Source organism: Ptychodera flava, chromosome 1, assembly GCF_041260155.1.
Source record: "Ptychodera flava strain L36383 chromosome 1, AS_Pfla_20210202, whole genome shotgun sequence".
Taxonomy (NCBI): domain Eukaryota; kingdom Metazoa; phylum Hemichordata; class Enteropneusta; family Ptychoderidae; genus Ptychodera; species Ptychodera flava.
The window spans coordinates 41,935,637-41,953,710 of record NC_091928.1 but is presented as its reverse complement, the minus strand read 5'-3'; the positions used below and the strand labels follow the sequence as shown (position 1 = coordinate 41,953,710).

Below are 18,074 nucleotides of genomic sequence, written 5' to 3'. Positions count from 1 at the left end.
TCGTGCATACTGCAGGTTGTTGCTGTGCAAACTATTGTCGGTTATACTTTACTTTCTCTAGCATGTTATCCAAACATTAGCACAACCTTCATAATTGATGACTTAAAAGCATCGTCCTTTGTCCTGGTTCTTTTGGACGATAATGGTGAAATCCATGAGTTTAGCGTAACTCACCCTGCATCTTGCACTTTAACCACCGTCCTTCCACCCACTGTGATTTTACTTGAAGGTGTAAATGAAGAATGTTGGGTGGATTCTCTATTGTTATTGAAAATGAGTGTGTGAGAAGTGCCCTGGATTGGCCTCTAGTCTGGGCAGATAATATAGAAGGGCTCGACACCTTCACAGTTAAAATTGCTGTAAGACTGTGAAAAAAGTATCAATATACTGTATGCACTGAAACACACTCAAAATAGACAATAGTAGGAATCTATAATATGGCACCATGAGCGTCTTTTTTAAAGGAAGCTCAATTCGGGAGAGCTAACAACGATCTTGGCGACCTTGTATTAGAACCGAAGCCGAGAGAGTAACAGACTGGGAGTTTGGAAAGGAACACATACGGTACATTGCTTGCAGTGACCATGTCACAAGAAAGTAGAACTCCTGTGGTAAGGTGGAAAGAGGTAGCAGTTATAGCAAGATTACTACTGCTAAGACTGCAAAAGTGGGTAAGATGCATAATAGTTGCCACAAGCAATACTATGTATGCTGAGACGGCACATGAGAAACCCGCATGTCTTAACTTCCGAAACAAAAATACTTTTTTCAAAAATCGTGAACACATGGTTGCAGCAGAACAAGGAGAGACAACTAAGTTCCATAAATCCGGACTTTTGATTATAAACGAAATTGATACATAACGAAGAAGCGAAATGAGGATATTTCCACAATCAAAAACATTTATTATAATACAATATTCAAATAAAATTACTGTCCATGACCACAGTAGCTGGTTTACCGGGTTTAATGAATGGATAAAGTACATAACGGAATATTTGGTAGGACTTCAACCACGGACGAGACACAATGTGATAAAAATTGCAAAATTTATAGGCGGTGCTCATTCTTTATGTTTTATAATCTGTATAAAAACGTAATTTACAAAAATAACTGCAGTACCTGTTTAGTCAGGGGGCTGTGAAGCTGCACAAATGCTACTCTGATTCATGGATTGGGATCCGGGATTGGGACACGCCGCACCAGCATTCACATTTATTTTGTATGTATATAAGACGCCATTTTGTTGCTGGCGAGAGAAATAAACATAGGGCCAATGTCCCTGAAGCTACTGTAGACATGTATACAAAATTAAGTATTTCCTGACTGAATGAAATTATCCTACTAAGGTCATCCTAGGGACCTGTATATCAAATATTAAAGTTGTCTGACCAGCAATTTTGAAAAAACAAGCTTAAGCGACCTAACAGTCGACAGAGCTCCGCTGTGTTATGTAGAGAATAACTTTTTGTGACACCTCCTTTCTGGATGGCCTGACCAAAAATAGCAAAATTAGCTGCAAAATTGACAATTTCATCATATTTTAATATATTACATCAAGATAAACCCTTAGAAGGAACCTGTATACCAAATATCAAAGCTATCAGATGAGTAATATTTGAGAAACAAAGTTAGATTTGTTCAAATTGTGATGAAATACGCAAATCTGTATTTTTAAGGATTTTTTTTGGACATTTTGGTCAAAAATTTATTTCATCAAAATCGCTTGTATGATAGCTTTTATATTTGGTATACAGGTTCTTAGGGATGATCAAAATATGATATATTCAAATTCAAATTATGATGAAATCTACAATTTTGTATTTTGGGGCAATTTTTGCCATTTTTGGTCAAAACCTTATAGTTTTTGACCAAAAATTACAAAAAATCTTAAAAATACAGATTTGCATATTTCATTACATTTTGAACAAATCTTAGTTGGATTACCTCTAGGGACCTGTATACCAAATATAAAAGCTGTTTGACCAGCAGTTATGAAGAAGATTTTTTACCAAAAACGGCCTTTTTGCGCTAATTTGCATATTTTCAACAATAGCAAATGATAAAAAGGATAGTTTCTCATAATCATATTTTGCATCTACACAACAAATATCAAATCTGTACGTACTGCGGTCTCAAGATATTTGAGTGGACGGACATACAAACGTATGTACACACACACACACACACACACATACACACACATACATACATACATACATGCAGACTGATGACGGACGTCAGACGGATACCCATCCCAATAGCTTCTTTAGACTAAAGTCTGTAGTAGCTAAAAATGAGAGATTCCAAAAAAGTTCTCAGATTTTTCAAATTAATACCTCTCTCAACAAAACTCACAATGTGTTCAAGTCCCCCCTCCGGTCTGACGTGCTATAATTTTGAATTACCCGCCCCATTAAAAAGAAGGCAAATGTGGCCAATATAGTGCTTCATCCGAAAATATCATCAGGGGGTCCCTTAAAAATTTGAAAGCTACAAGGGGGATGCTCAAAATGTGGAGAGACAGAAGGGGAGTTACTCAATTTCTGGTGCAAAATGAATTGAAACACCTCTCAGATTGAACCATTTCACACATCAATTTGTCAAAATTTTCGATGCGAGAGGGGAACACCCCCTTTCCCGCTCCCCCTTGGGGTGTTCTAACAGTTTTACTCAGAAAAAAGTACAAATTGAAAACACCTCTCATAGTGCACAAGGCTGAATCATTGCACACACCATTTTCTCAATTTTTTCCATGCAAGAGAGGGTACAACCTCCACTAAGCCTCCCACGTATCCCCCCTGTACTTTATTCAAATTCTGCCCTGTCAGATATAGTGAAAATCCTGTCATGATACCCATCCAATGTAAACAATACTATATGTTTGGATACTGGTCATAGCGTGAGCTTTTATATGTACCGGTACATTTTGTTGTGACTTTGAATTTCATTTTGTTGGTTACACATTTTTCAACCGTCATGAGATCACAGATGATAATAGCAAGGTATATCAAGATATAAAGGTCTTTACTATTGCTTTATTTTTTTAAATTTTACAAATTCGTGACTTGACATTTAACTTTTCTAAAGAGGTGGGGGGGTTAGTCAAAAGTTCTGTGTTAGAGAGGGGATTACTCAAATTCAGCAGGGTTGACATGGGAGTATTCGAAATTTCAAAGTTTCCGAAGAAATTCCTCCGTACCCCATGCAGTAAATAATGATTGTTCCCTTAAAAAGTATTCCCTATTAGTCTAAAGGTGAAATGAGAAATTATGCATCAATTAAGATATTATTGATGCTGACTGTGACAGCAAGGGGAGGGTAAGTGTTTTTTTGCACATGAAAATTAAGGAGGGTCACTCTTTTTTATGCAAACACTTTTGAAAGGTCATAGTTGTGTAGGGAGGGATGGTGATCATGCTTTTTCCGGTTGGAGTCAATTTCATGAGGATTTGAACACATAGGTTATCACCTCCCAAGTATTTGGACAAATAGGTTATCACCCCCACCACAGGCGACCCATAAAGTATTACTGATATTTTCACACTGTTTTCTCTATCATTTTCTCTCCTTTCTTCATGCTCTGACTGATCGGAGTAAATAAAATAAATGGTTTATATAACCTAACCTAGCCTCTGTGACTCTTTATTTATTTTACACTCCATTACATGGACGTATATCTCTCATACACACATGCTGTAATTAATTAGTCAACACAACTAATTATGCTAATCCGTGGACTTATCAGGGATTTTACGGGTTGGTCAACATCGCGAAAGATAGGAATGGTTACTGAAACGGGTTTAACATCACTATCTTTCCGATGTTGACCAACCTCTGATAAGTCCACGGATTAGCATAATTAGTTGTGTTGACTAATTAATTACAGCATGTGTGTATGAGAGATATACGTCCATGTAATGGAATGTAAAATAAATAAAGAGTCACAGAGGCTAAGTTAGGTTATATAAACCATTTATTTTATTTACTCCGATCAGTCAGAGCATGAAGAAAGGAGAGAAAATGATAGAGAAAACAGTGTGAAAATCTCAGTAATACCTTTATGGGTCGGCTGTGCCCCCACGTTGTTAAAAATTAAAAGTTATTCGAGTTGACACTTTCTTTTATTTTGATGACTATGTAGTATTCTAAATAGTATATCTTCTGTTTAGAGTTCTCTAGAAATGAATATCTTCATTGGTTGAGACGAACATTTGGCATCAACTGGGCCCCTGTATTGTACTCAACTGAGTATAGTCCTCTGTCCATGTATAAGCCCCTACTACAACGTTTTGAAAATATTTTATATTCATTCATAGACCCAAATGTGTTTGACCTGAAGCTTGCTGTTGTTATTGATGACACTATGCCCTATCCTAAATAGTTTGTATTCTGTCAAAGTCCTCAAAAAATAAAAATATACATACGGCGACATGAACATTTGACACTGACCTAGACCCAAACTATTGTTATAATGGGAGAATGTTATCAAATAGGTTATCTCCCAAATTGTTATTGAAAGGTTAAGTTGAAACATTTAGTCATTATAGAGGGCAGTTTTGACCAATAACAGTGCACAACAGAGGGGCTAGCTATTAAAGTTGAAATCATAACAACCTAAATCTTTTGCCTCAAGTTGGCTGCTTGGATTACCAACAAATTAACTCTAGAACTTGCACCCGAAGGGCGCGCTGGAAATGGAAATGGCAGGAAATGAAAGTGCCAGAAGTATTTGGAAAGGAACTTGATATTCAATAAAGTTTCAATTCCCCTTTGCAAAGTCAATTTTTATCAGATCCAGGCACTTTGTTAATTTTTTCAAGTCCCCCCTCCAGAAGTGTTGGTGAACACAGTCTACACAGTTACTGTAGTCATTGTGGATTACGTGTTATAGTGACATTTTCATAGAGGAAGAGCACCACCCATAAATTTCGCCATTTATCACGTTGTGGTTTGACCGTGATCGAAGTCTGATCAAAATATTCCGTTATGTACTTTATCTATTCATTAAACCCAGTAATTCAAAATCAGCTGCTTTAGGGACTGGACATAAATTACAGGGGGGTGGCGGTGTTTTTTGAAACACCGCTGCATCAAAAATAGTGACCCTTCAAAAGTTCATGCACAAAAATTAGTGACCCTCCCCCTTATCCGTGCATGAAAATAAATGACCCTCCCCTGTTACTCAATACCCCCCAACAAACCCACAATGTGTTCAAGACCCCCCCCTTCCGACTTGCTATACTTTTGAAATCTCCCTCCCAAAAGGAAAGCAAAATGTGGCTGATATAACGCTTTGTCCAAAAAATATCAAATCATATGTGTGCATGCATGTGATAATTCATGTAAATGTACTTTGCTTGAAGTGGCAGGTAAAAAGTGCATGCGTGTACAAAAATTTGTATCACTATTCACTATTCACAATTAATAATATGGACTTTTTGTACATATATGGACCCTGAATAATTGACATAATTGTACTTGATTAGAAGAGGGTGGTAACATGTGCATCTATGTACAAGAACTTTGTTTTTGCACGTTCGCATAAAAAGTTGATCCATTATACATTGTAGTCTATGACGAAACTAAGAACAATTGTTTTAAAATACAAAACTTGGCAAATCTGTCTATTTATTTACACTCGATTATTGGTATAAATGTTCATGATTAGACTATAGTGGTTTCAAGTCAATGGTTGTGCAAGAAATTTGATTTTGGAATTTCACTGAAATGTCAATTCACTATGCATAGCAGTCTATGATGAAACTATGAATATTTTTTTTCCAATACAAAACTAAGTAAGTCTGTGCATTTATGTACACCTAATTATTAGTATTAATGTTCATGATTAGACCAGAGTGGTTTCAAGTACATGGTTGTGCAAGAAATTTGATTTTGGAATTTCACTGAAATGTCGATTCACTATGCATAGCAGTCTATGATGAAACTATGAATATTTTTTTTCCAATGCAAAACTAGGTAAATTTGTGCATTTATGTACACCTAATTATTAGTTTTAATGTTCATGATTAGACCAGAGTGGTTTCAAGTCCATGGTTGTGCAAGAAATGTGATTTTAGAAGTTCACTGAAATGTCGATTCACTATGCATAGCAGTCTATGATGAAACTATGAATGTTTTTTTTCCAATACAAAACTAGGTAAATCTGTACATTTATGTACACTTAATTATTAGTATTAATGTTAATGGTTAGACTAGAGTGGTTTAAAGTCCATGGTTGTGCAAGAAATTAGATTTTGGAATTTCATTGAAATGTTGATTCACTATACATTGTAGGCTATGAGGAAACTACAAATAACTCATAGGTTATCTGATCCTAAATTGTTATTCAAAAGTTGTTCGACCTGAAGCTTCCAGTTGTTATTGATGACATTTGGCACTATTCTGAATAGTTTGTATTCTGTCAATGTCCTCAAAAAATAAAAAATGTACATACAGCGACATGAACATTTGACACCGACCTATACCCAATGGGAGAATGATATCAAATAAGTGATCTCCCACATTGTTATTGAAAGAGTCATTATAGGGTCAGTTGTGCACAATAGAGGAGTTGGATAAGTAGAAATCATGACAACTTAAATCAATGTGGCTGCTTGGATCATCAATACATTGTTTATTATACACTTAAACTTGCACCCAAATGGCGGGCCGAAATGGAAATGGCAGAAAATGAAAGTGCCAGGAGGTATTTTTTCTTTTTCAGTATTCCATATTCTTCAATACGTGCACATGCAATTTCAGCTTTGATGCATAACAAAGGTGACCCTCCCCCATAGGCATACACAAAATTTTATAACCCTTCAAAAATGCTTGCGCGAAAAATGGCGGCTCACCCCCCGTGTAATTTGAGTCCAGTCCCTTAGTCATGGACATTATTTTATTGTTATATTTTATTGAAATAAATGTGTTTGATTGTGGAAATTATGTCATTTTGCTATTTTGTTATTTTGTTATGTATACATTGCGTTTAATTTCAAAAACCAATAAAACCCTAGGTTTGTTTTTGTTGCCTTCAAAGCCCAGCTTCAAGGCAAGGATGACAAAGACAGACGTAAGTGCGCCACTGGCGAGGAAAACGGGCAACAGTGTTGAAGGAGACATGTCGCCAAGCTTTTCAACAAAGATCAAAGATATGGTGATTACTCTGAGAATTAAGATTACCAACCAAACTGCTCAACGAGGAATGATGACGCTTAGAGCGATGATAACTGGTGTTGCATACCAATCCCTGTCAAAGTCCAGACCGATTTGCACAGACAGCGTGGTGCATATTTGTGCATTTCTGGACAAATCTGTAGCAGACAATCACTCTTATTAGAAAACTTGAAAACCTAGGTTGTCTTTAGTAAGAATATTATTTCAATCTTTCGATCAACGAGTGGAAAAGAAAGCACATTAACAATGGGCATGATGGGTGACCCTTATAGGTACACCATCTACGTCATCATCCAACGTTTGGAAGTGCAGGCTCTGAACTACAGTAACATAGTATCACTTGTACGAGCTCATCCAGTGCAGATGAAATAAAATTAACAGATGCAAGTCTCACAAGACGCACTGTATCCCATAGCAGTTAGCTTCAAGGTGGCCACATCTGAAAAAAATGAGGCTCCTGGAAATAAAGCTGAACTCGGACTGTTAATCAGCATAATTGATACATTATTTATCATAATTGTTTGATAAGTGGTACAAATTTTTGTTGCATGAAGTTTACACTAATTAAACAAGGTTTCGGAAGATTTCCGATTATCAAAGCTTGCGCAAGCTTCTTGTAACAGTAAAGAAATATTTATTTCTATTCTACAGAGGTTTTGAAAAGTTATTCCAACGAAACCACACAATATCTAATGAGCCGAAATTTGTATTTCAACAGTGTACGCATTTCAGAATATCACTCACGAATCATGGAAATGGAGGACGTCTAGATTTTTATTTTGCTTTGGACAAATTGTTAAGGATTGTGTGAACAAGTTTCATACGTTGTTTGCATAAACTTTGGAATCGCAAATAAAACAGTAAGAGTAGAACTTACAAGTGCGCAACAGCCAATCAAAATTTGCCAAATACTTACATATATACTTATCAGGGTTTCCCAGTCAAAAAGAGAGAAAAAAATCAGCCTCTGATCAAGACTAACATACACATAGGGCCAATGTCCCTGAAGCTACTATAGACATGGATACAAAATTAAATATTTCCTGACTGAATGAATTTATCTCACTAAGGTCATCCAAGGGACCTATAACCACATATTAAAGCTGTCTGACCAGCGGTTTTAAAAAGAAACAAGCAACCCAACAGTCGACAGAGCTCCGCTGTGTTATGTAGAGAATAACTTTTTGTGATACATGTATTGATGAAGAAGGTTGATATCTTTGATAGCTCATTTCAGGATGGCCTGACCAAAAATACAAAATTGATGATTTCATCATAATTTCAATATATTACATTAAGATAAAGCCTTGGAACCTGTATAGCAAATATCAAAGCTAGCACATGAGTAACTTTTGAGAAACAAATATGTTGACCAAAAATGGCAAAAATTGACCTAAAAATACAAAAAATTGAAGATTTCATCAAATGTCTCTATATATCACACTAAGAGAACCCCAAGGAACCTGTATACCAAATATCAAAGGCATCAGACAAGTAGTTTTTGAGAAACACATTTTTCGACCAAAAATGGCACAAATTGTACCAAAAATACAAAATTGCAGATTTCATCATATATTCAATATATCATATTTAGTTCATCTGTAGGAACCTGTATACCAAATATCAAAGCTGTTAGACAAGCAGTTTTGATGAAATAAATTTTTGACCAAAAATGACGAAAAAAATTCCTTAAAAATACAGATTTGCATATTTCATCACAATTTGAACAAATCCAGGTTGGGTTATCCCTAGGGACCTGTATACCAAATATCAAAGCTGTTTGACCAGCGATTATGAGGAAGATTTTTTACCGAAAACACCTTTTTTTGCACTAATTTGAATATTTTCAACAATATCAGAAAATAAAAAAACAGTTTCTCATAATCATATTTTGCATCTACACAACAAATATCAAATCTGTAAGTATTGGGGTTTTCAAGATATTTGAGTGGACGGACGCCTCACAAACGGACATACATACATACATACATACATACATACATACATACATACATACAGACTGACAATGGACGCCAGACGGATACCCATAAGCTTCTATAGACTTTAGTCTATATGAGAGGCCCTGTTGGCAGAAAGGCAGTAGTGATTATTAGTTTGTGGAGGTCGGACAATCATTGTCACTAGATCGTGGATGCAGTTATTGATTGTAAGTCAACTTTCCTCTAATTTTTAGCTCCCATATATGCATATGTATATATGCAAATGAGAGGTATTCTTATAAGGTGGAAAAATGTCGTCTGTATGTATGTATGTACCGGTATGTATGTATGTATGTCCGTCCACATCAAAAACTCCTAAACCGTAGCACCTACTGTCTTAGTATTTGGTGTACAGGTGCACCTAGGGTTGGAGATGTGAATTTGTTCAAATGAACATGTCAGTGCCAAAAATATGCAAATGAGGGGGAAAAAATCCTGCAAATGGCTTAAACTCAGTAAGCATTGGTCAGATTTGATTGAAACTTGGTATGCAGATTTCTTTAGGTATTCTAAATTATGTGTGCAAACATTGTGATGAAATTTGCATGTTTGTTTTTTTCAGGTATTTTTTCCATTTTTAGTCAAAAAAATCTTGTTCTCTGAAATCGCTCGTCTGATTGCTATGAAACTTAAAATTCATGTTCCTCAGGATGACCTCAGTCATGCTTGTACAAATTGTATTGATATTGTCATATTTGTAATTTTGGGGCAATTTTCCCAATTTTTGATAAAAGAATTTTATATCCAAAAACTACTGATTTGATAGCTTTGATATTTGGTATACAGGTATCTAAGATTAATCTCAATATAATGTATTGAAGGTATGTTGAAACTGGCAATTTTTTTTTATTTTTGGGGCAATTTTTGCCTTTTTTGGTCAAAAAATTTTTCTCCTAAAACTTCTGATCTGGTAGCTTTGATATCTAGTGTAGAGGTTCCTAGGGTTTATGTTAATTAGATGTATTTAAAATTAGGATGAAATCTGCAATTTCGTATTTTGGGGGGCAATTTTTTTTTCATTTTTGGTCAAAAAATTTGTTTCTCAAAATTTACCAGTCTGATTGCTTTGATATTTAGTAAACCGGTTCATAGGGTTTTTGTACATAAGATATATTGAAATTAAGTTTTTGTGCGCAATTAACCATGCAGTGTATTTTAGTTTAAGACGTCAAGTTAGGTAAGGATTTGAAAGGAATAGTCAAGTTCACCACAGTTTAACTTTATCTCTTGTGTCATCATCCTTGTGTAATTGGTTAAGTTTGTAAGTTGTTCCAGATGTGGATGCACCAGCTGTTATGGAAGAAAACAATATTTACTTTTCCATGTAGGGTTTCTGAGTTGATGATTGTATGTTGAAATTTCTCCATGTATCTGGTGTATGGGCAAAGTGTACACATTGGTTGCATGTTATGTATTTCAGTCTATGTCAAATATTGTAAATGAAAAATCAAGAACAGTTTGCTGTGTGCTTGTAAAAGATAACATATTTGTCAATACATAAACTGCCTTGCAGATTGATTATCTGAAAGATTATCTCAGAAGTAGAAAAGGAAACATATTCACTCTCAGTGCCTGTATAGGCCTATACTTGACTATTTTATCATTACTTTCAGCTGTTTGTTATATCTTTGCTACTCTCTATGGGCCAAGGCACACTTGGGGTCAATGTTATCACTCTGTGCCAGTCTGTGTATGTCAGTCTGTCTGTATATGTTTGTCCATGTTTCATACAATTGTTGACTTGTTTTGATAACTACATGGGAGCGAACAGTGATGTTGTCACTATTTTTCAATATTTCAGTCAAATGTTTAGCATAATCAATGAATTTCATTCATTGTGCAGTATGTCAGGGCATCATGTGATTCGGGCCATTATGTATGAAAAATTCTTACCTTTATGGAAATACTTAAGTTTGAATTCTAGGGAGGAATATTTAAAATAGGCCTAGAGCTGACAAAAGCTATAACAGATGGACAAAACATGATAATGGTAGATGCTCATTTTACCTATGAGAGCTGAAATACCTTAGGCATTCACATGTTAGGCAAATCAAGGTAAGTTTGCAACGACGGCACCTGTACTAGACTAGTCTCGTGACTAAATTGACAAATCGGTCAAACCAATGTAGTGGTGGTGAAAATAGGTCAGGGGAGGTTAAAGTTCAGTCAAGCTGATACAGACTAGGCAATCAATCTTTCGTTTCTGATGTGGAAATATTGAAGGCTAGAGTAGAAGGAATTTTTTTAAGTTTTAGCTGAAGACATTTTAGATTATTTAAATTTCCAGAATTCATGCATCTTACGCACATATCGGCCTATGTCACACGTAATTCAAACGCGCAGGTTCAGTACTTTTATCGAGTGCTGCTAAGTAGAAAGGAAGCTCAAGACTGATGAAACATTAGCACAGTTTAACTGATATCAATGTTTCATAGTTATGATACTATTTTTAATAATTACGAAAATAAAATAATATCTCTTAGACTATTATACTCCTAGTTCACCTGTGTGTTTGGTTCACAAAATCATGATTGACAAGTGTGTAGATGCTGGTCTGGGTGTCTGTTCAATGATTTATCAAGTGCTGGCAGGTAGAATGAAAGCTGAACCCTAATGAAATACTACCATGCTTTTATTGATATCAATATTGCATAATTATCATATTATTTTTTAATAGTTACAAATAATAATATAATATTTCTTAGACTATATACTCCTAGTTCGTCTGCGCTAAACATAAAGCACATGCGTACATACGTATGAGAAAACTGTCTCCAAAAATCTGCAGATACAAATTTCATCACCATTAGAGCAAAATAGAATGAGGTCATCCTTTGGAACCTATAAAGCAAAATTTGATTGCTTTTGGACGAGCAAATTTTAGAAAAGCAAATCTTTGAAGGAAATAAAAAATGACAAAAACACAACAAAAATATATATATGCAAATTTTCCTGTCTAATTTTCAGAGTACTTAATGAGGGCATCCTCAGAAAGCTACATAGGAAAATGGAATGTAATCTGATTCTTAGTATGTAAAACATGTTTGCCCAAAAACAAGAAAAAGGGCCCCAAAAAATTGAACATGCTAATGTCATCACATATATTGAAAAATAAAGGCCAATCAGAGTGACTTGCACATAAAATACAAGATTTCTCAGCAGTGGTTTCTGAAAAGTTGACGGTGGATGGTGAATGGCAGATGACAATTTCCACCTACCCATCGCATAAGCTTAACATCTATGACAGTGGGGCTAAAAAGTGTCTATGAAAGTGCTCCAATTTGGCAGTTTATCATGCTTGTTTCAGACACTTAAAGAAGCTGCCATTATTATGATGGGATCAGATAATTCTGAGGGGTCACTCAAAAAATTGAAAGCTACAAGGGGGTTGCTCGAAATGTGGAGAGAAAGAAGGGGGTTACTCAACTTTTGGTGCAAAATAAATTGAAACACCTCTCAGATTGTACTGTTGCACAGATCAATTCCTCAAAATTTTCAGTGCCAGAAGGGGGCACTCGTCTCCTGCTCTCCGCTTTGGGTGTTGTATCTGTTGTACTGGTAACAAAACACCCCTCACATTGCACCAGACTGCACCATTGCACACATCAATTTTTCTCAAATTTTTCACACGGTCTAGGGCAAAACTGAAGTGTTGTGAATTCATCCTATATTATCACAGAAACATATATTTTAATTGACTTGAGTTCAATAACCATTTTGACATTTAACCATACCATATTCAGGCTTTTCATTAGGACCTGGCAGCTGGAGAAATTGCACGGCTTGCGAGATTTCAAACAATAATGAATAGATTAAAAAAATACTCTGACCGATGCTTATCTAATATTGTTTACAGAAATGTAAGATTCTGCAAATGACACAAGAAGGTCAAAGATTTTCCATTCCTGCATATTCTTTAGCCTTCAATCTCTTGCAAACTGAGAATTACGTTTTACATTGCTCGGTTGTTGAATATGACAATCTAGGGTACACTAGGATTTGAAAGGTCTTTACTACTGCTGTACTTTTGCAAATTTTACAAATACATGTATTGATATTTAACTTTTTTTAGGGGGAGTCAGTCAAAATTTCTGTGTTAGAGAGGGGAGTTAGTAGTATATATATTGTGTATAATGGGGATAAATTAGAATATTTACACCCATTTTAGCTACATGGAGTGAAGGAAAAATTCACCATCCATGTAGCTAAAATAACATGAAGTGACCCTGACCTATATATGAACTCACGTACGCGCGACAGCTGGCACATATACAGCAGATAGTGCATTGTCCTGAACTCAGTGGGAAATTTCCCGCTGAGTCAGGTCCTGGACTTGCGCAATACACTAGCTATGACTCACTGGGGACACCCCCACTATCAGAACGGAACAGCATTCTCGGATCATTTGTTAGATAGATTCAGACTGAGATGTACCGGAGCGAGTCTGCTCTTACAAAGGCAACAGGGCCCCGTACCGGAACGGTTCCGGAGGTGATTCTCGTTTTCTGGATGTGAATTTTATCAATATCTGCTGGCTGTGTGAATTTTCACTATGTTTGGAGTCGTATGTTACCTATCGGAACGAGATTTTCCCCTACCCTACCGGAACACTGTTGCGCAATACCTTTCCAGCAGGGGCTTTCCAGGACTTTCGCAATACCGTTCCGGTGACAGAGGTCTGTCATTCTACAGTTTTTCAGAACGGTTTTCATGAAAATTTTCTGCAGAATTTTTTCTGAACTCGAGAGTTCCTATCGATACGAACTTGTTCACCCGATAGATAAAATTTTAGAAATTTCTTCTGAACTTAAAATATGTCGGAAGACCATTACTTCAAACAATATGAGACGTTTTAGATAAATAACGCTGATATCCAAAGTATTAACACTTTTATCTTTACGTACAAATTTAGTTCCAGAGTCGGGGAGGGAGCCACTCTCTACTCTATTCCCACCAACAAAACATTCAATACTCATTTCATTACGATCTTTATCGATACTTATAATAATATCACATGTTGTTCTGTTATCAGTTTTCATAGCATAATATCCAACCAAATCATCATACTCATCTCCTGTAGCTAACTTTACACATCTAATGAGAACTGTACCATGCTCAATTATTTTCATATTATCAGTCATCTGTTGATTTGCTGTCTGTAAAGTTAATTCAGCTACCTCCTCACCGACACTTTTCAAGCCCAGTTTCTTTAAAGTTGTGTCCCAAAATAACCTTACTGGAACTCCGCTAGCTGTATATGAACAATAATTCTCCCCATTATTTATCCACCTTCATAGTGTACAATAATCCTCCCCCTCTGATTATCACCTTCTTAGTGTATTATCTGAAGACATTATTGTATTAAGAGGTTTGATCTTGAGGTGAATCGGTATACCAAGAAGTGCAATGTATGGATTCTTAGGAGTAAGCCAACGACGAAAACCTAGCAACTTGTACTTGTTAACATTACTGTCGAAATAAATAACATTTGGAGTTCCAGGAAGTTCAGCAACTCCACCTGCAATTTCACTATCCAATATATCTAAGATGTTACGCGGTACATTATAAGGCATGAATTTCTGACTAACCGAATCCCACGTCAGAGCAAAAGGAGTAGGATCATTCGAAGCCTTTGTGGCGTCAATTACAGTTTCATCAATGTCTTTAAGTTCAGAAAATTCTACAGAATGTATGTGTTTCTGTGCTGTCGCTGGTGATAACACGAATTGTTTCTCACGGTCTTTATAACGAAGACGTAATCCTTATTATGATTACCAGCTATCTTAGTATTATTGTTAACTTTAACATCACTCAAATCTTCAAGCTCAAGATTTTGTACACGAATTGCACCTAGACCGAAGTTAATTGAATCAGACATAATTAACCTATATACAGTGAAAATTAAAATAATACCTTGTAATAATATACAACGTACAACGATGATCATTGAGATTGAAAGCAAAACAGGCAAACCGGTTACTATGTATTTTAACCCTTGTATTGACGCATCAAAGTTTACGAAGATAAGACTGCTCGAGTGTTCACTCTTTAACTCATGGTATAACATAACGGGGACGAATAGTATATTAAAATATCAAGAAGGCGACCAACCGAAGAAGACTAAATCAATACGACCAGGTAACTACAATATCGATAGGTTAAATAAAGCAATCGGGTTGAAACAGAAAATTAATTTTGAAAAAGATCTGTCGACAGGCCGCGTTCTTCTAACTTTGGCTAAAGATGTTAAAGTATTTTTTAATGCTACAGGTAACTTCGCTAACCTCGTCGGCTTTTCAGATAAAAATGAGAACAACCCCGTGATAAAAAGTACTATGAGTCCAGGTCGAGCAGATTTCTTAACAGTCAATAAATATATAGTTCATTCAGATGTCGTTGATTTTACTGGAAGATATGTTACAAAGCGTTCCGATAGTGGCTCGGATGAATACATACAGGGAGTAGTATCGAACTGTTTACAAACACTTCCCATCCGGGATACAAAAGGAATAGGTGAAAAGGTCACCTATGATTTAAAAAACAGCTCGATTTCCGTGCCATTGAGAAAGGGTTCAGACTATATAGATTCAATGCGTATTTGGATACAGATCAGGATGGAAACATAGTCAATTTCAATAACTGGCCAACTAGCTTTTGTATTGAATTGCTGTAGCTAACGCAGCCCTACCGGTGTAACCCTATCGGAAGATAAACCATCCCACGACCAATCCTCCAGCAATATAAATCATTTCATATTTCTTTTGCTCAGGACTGGGCTGATAATAATCTGAGAATTGCGCTGCTTCGCCTGACGCAGAGTTGGCTTGCGTCACCGCTTCTGCTTCTTCCAGGATTTCTGCATCTGTATCTCTTAATTCTGCCGCAGCATGTGCATCCTTTGCTTGATTTTCTCTTTCCCAGTCAGCCTGTAGTAATCTTTTTTCTGACCAGACGGCACGATCATGTTCAAATTTTTCTAATGCCTTATCATGTCGGACTTTCTCTTCAATAAGAGCATCACCATTCCCGGAAAGCTTTTGTCCGATAATATTTCCTCCTGTGAATGCCGTTGCATTTAATACAGCACCGAGAACTGTCATTCCTATTGCTGAGGCCATAGCTAACTGTATATTATTACAATTTATAAGGTTCTGCAGGAATAATATTTTTCTGTTCAAGGAGATCTTTGGTTGCTACCGCTGCAGCAGTTGCACCACCTAATTTTGGCAATCGAGTCAAATTTGGTCGACTTGGATCGCCCATATCTATTTTCAAAAATTTGCTGGAGATCATAAGATATCCCATCGCAAGTCCAGCGATTACAATACCATCGTACATTGTGTTTACAACTGTTTTAGTATCCATGATTGCTGACAAGTATATAAAATAGAAAAAATAAAATAATTACGGAGTTAATACATCTCATACAATGTAGAGGAGCTGGGTTCCCCTATCGGAGCCGCTACGGGCTCTGTTTTTTTCGCTTTCTGATTTTGGGGAGGATCTTTCCGGGGGGGGGGGGGACAATTATGCCGAGCACGCCCCCAATATAGCCCTAATGCAGTCAATGAAACTCCCACAACTCCTAAAACAAGATAACATTTATTATACCAGCTATCACCCTGTTCTTTCGTCGTAGGCGGTACCCTATCGGAACGGTCCCGAAAGGGGCTTATACAGTTTGCTTCAGTCGCTATCCCGGAGCTAGTCATTGCTTTTCGTTTCTTCTCCTTGTTTTGCCTGTTCCATTCTGCTAATCTCTTGCCAGCTTCCACTCTCCCTGGATTCTTCGTCGGTAACGTAATTTTCTCTATGTTGCGCTGTGGCGTAGTCGTCGGAGGTGACAGAGTCGGCGGGGCCCCTGACGGAGTCCCTGGCGGAAGCGTTTGTTGAGTCGGTGCTTGCGAAGTTGAATCCATTTATTTCAGGTATTGTATTAAACCCGATTTTTTTAAAATTTAAATGTTTACCCGTAATTAAACCGGTTGAAACTAGAGCAAGTATGGGCCCCCATGTGTAGGCTATCCGTCCTGATAATCGTTTTATTTCACTGTTTAGAATAAAATCCTTTTTAAGATCAGTGGCATAGTTATCCCCATCATCGATTGGAACTACCTGACTGATTGCGCGGGCTCCTAGATCTATGAAACTTTGAGTGATATTATCACTTATAAGAGAACTGTATTTCGCTTCGTACATTTTGAAGGCTTTATTTACCGTTTCATCTCCCCATTTTTCTACGTCAGCAACTGAAATCTCCTTACCAAAAAATAACTTACTTTGGCCACTTGCGATGACACAGAGTATTTTTTCACGTTTAGTCTCTATTATGGATCGAGCGTCCGAAGGCACCGAAGGTAGTGCCCCTTCGGAACGCGTATTTGCCGCTGCCGATGTCTTTATTAAATTCTCCATTGTTTGCAGTATGTTATCTATTCTTAGTAAAAAATAAAAAATTCGTTTAAACCTGAATCCAAAATATAGTATTAACATGGTCTGGAATGTTAGAATCCCTAACGGAACGATTCCGATTCCGAAGTATGGAAAATTCTCCTCCATTAAAATCTATCTGTATATAGAAACACGAATCATGAGTACAGACCTATTCCCAGTTGCTTTTCAATTGAATAAGACGAGCGTACCGACAGTACAGCATGCTGATATTCCTCCCAAACCGAATGGGGGAATAAAACCTATTCTCATGGACTTAGAAATATATGTAACGCCGACAGATAAATTTACTTTTCATCCTCGGGATATATTTAAAGATAACGTAATCACTCATCGAACAGCTAAAGAAAGTAATGTCTGGCTGGGCGGCCCGCACATGAAATACTGGGACCAGCAATTAAATTTCGCTGTATGGTGCAGCACGACTGGTTGTGGTATCCCTTA

General features: G+C 36.6%; 1 protein-coding gene across 1 annotated transcript in view; it reads right to left on the bottom strand.

Annotated features, from left to right (window-relative positions):
* Nucleotides 1-18,074, bottom strand: part of LOC139137925 (nucleobindin-2-like) — a 608,701-nt gene that overhangs the window by 368,121 nt on the left and 222,506 nt on the right. The window lies entirely within an intron of this gene.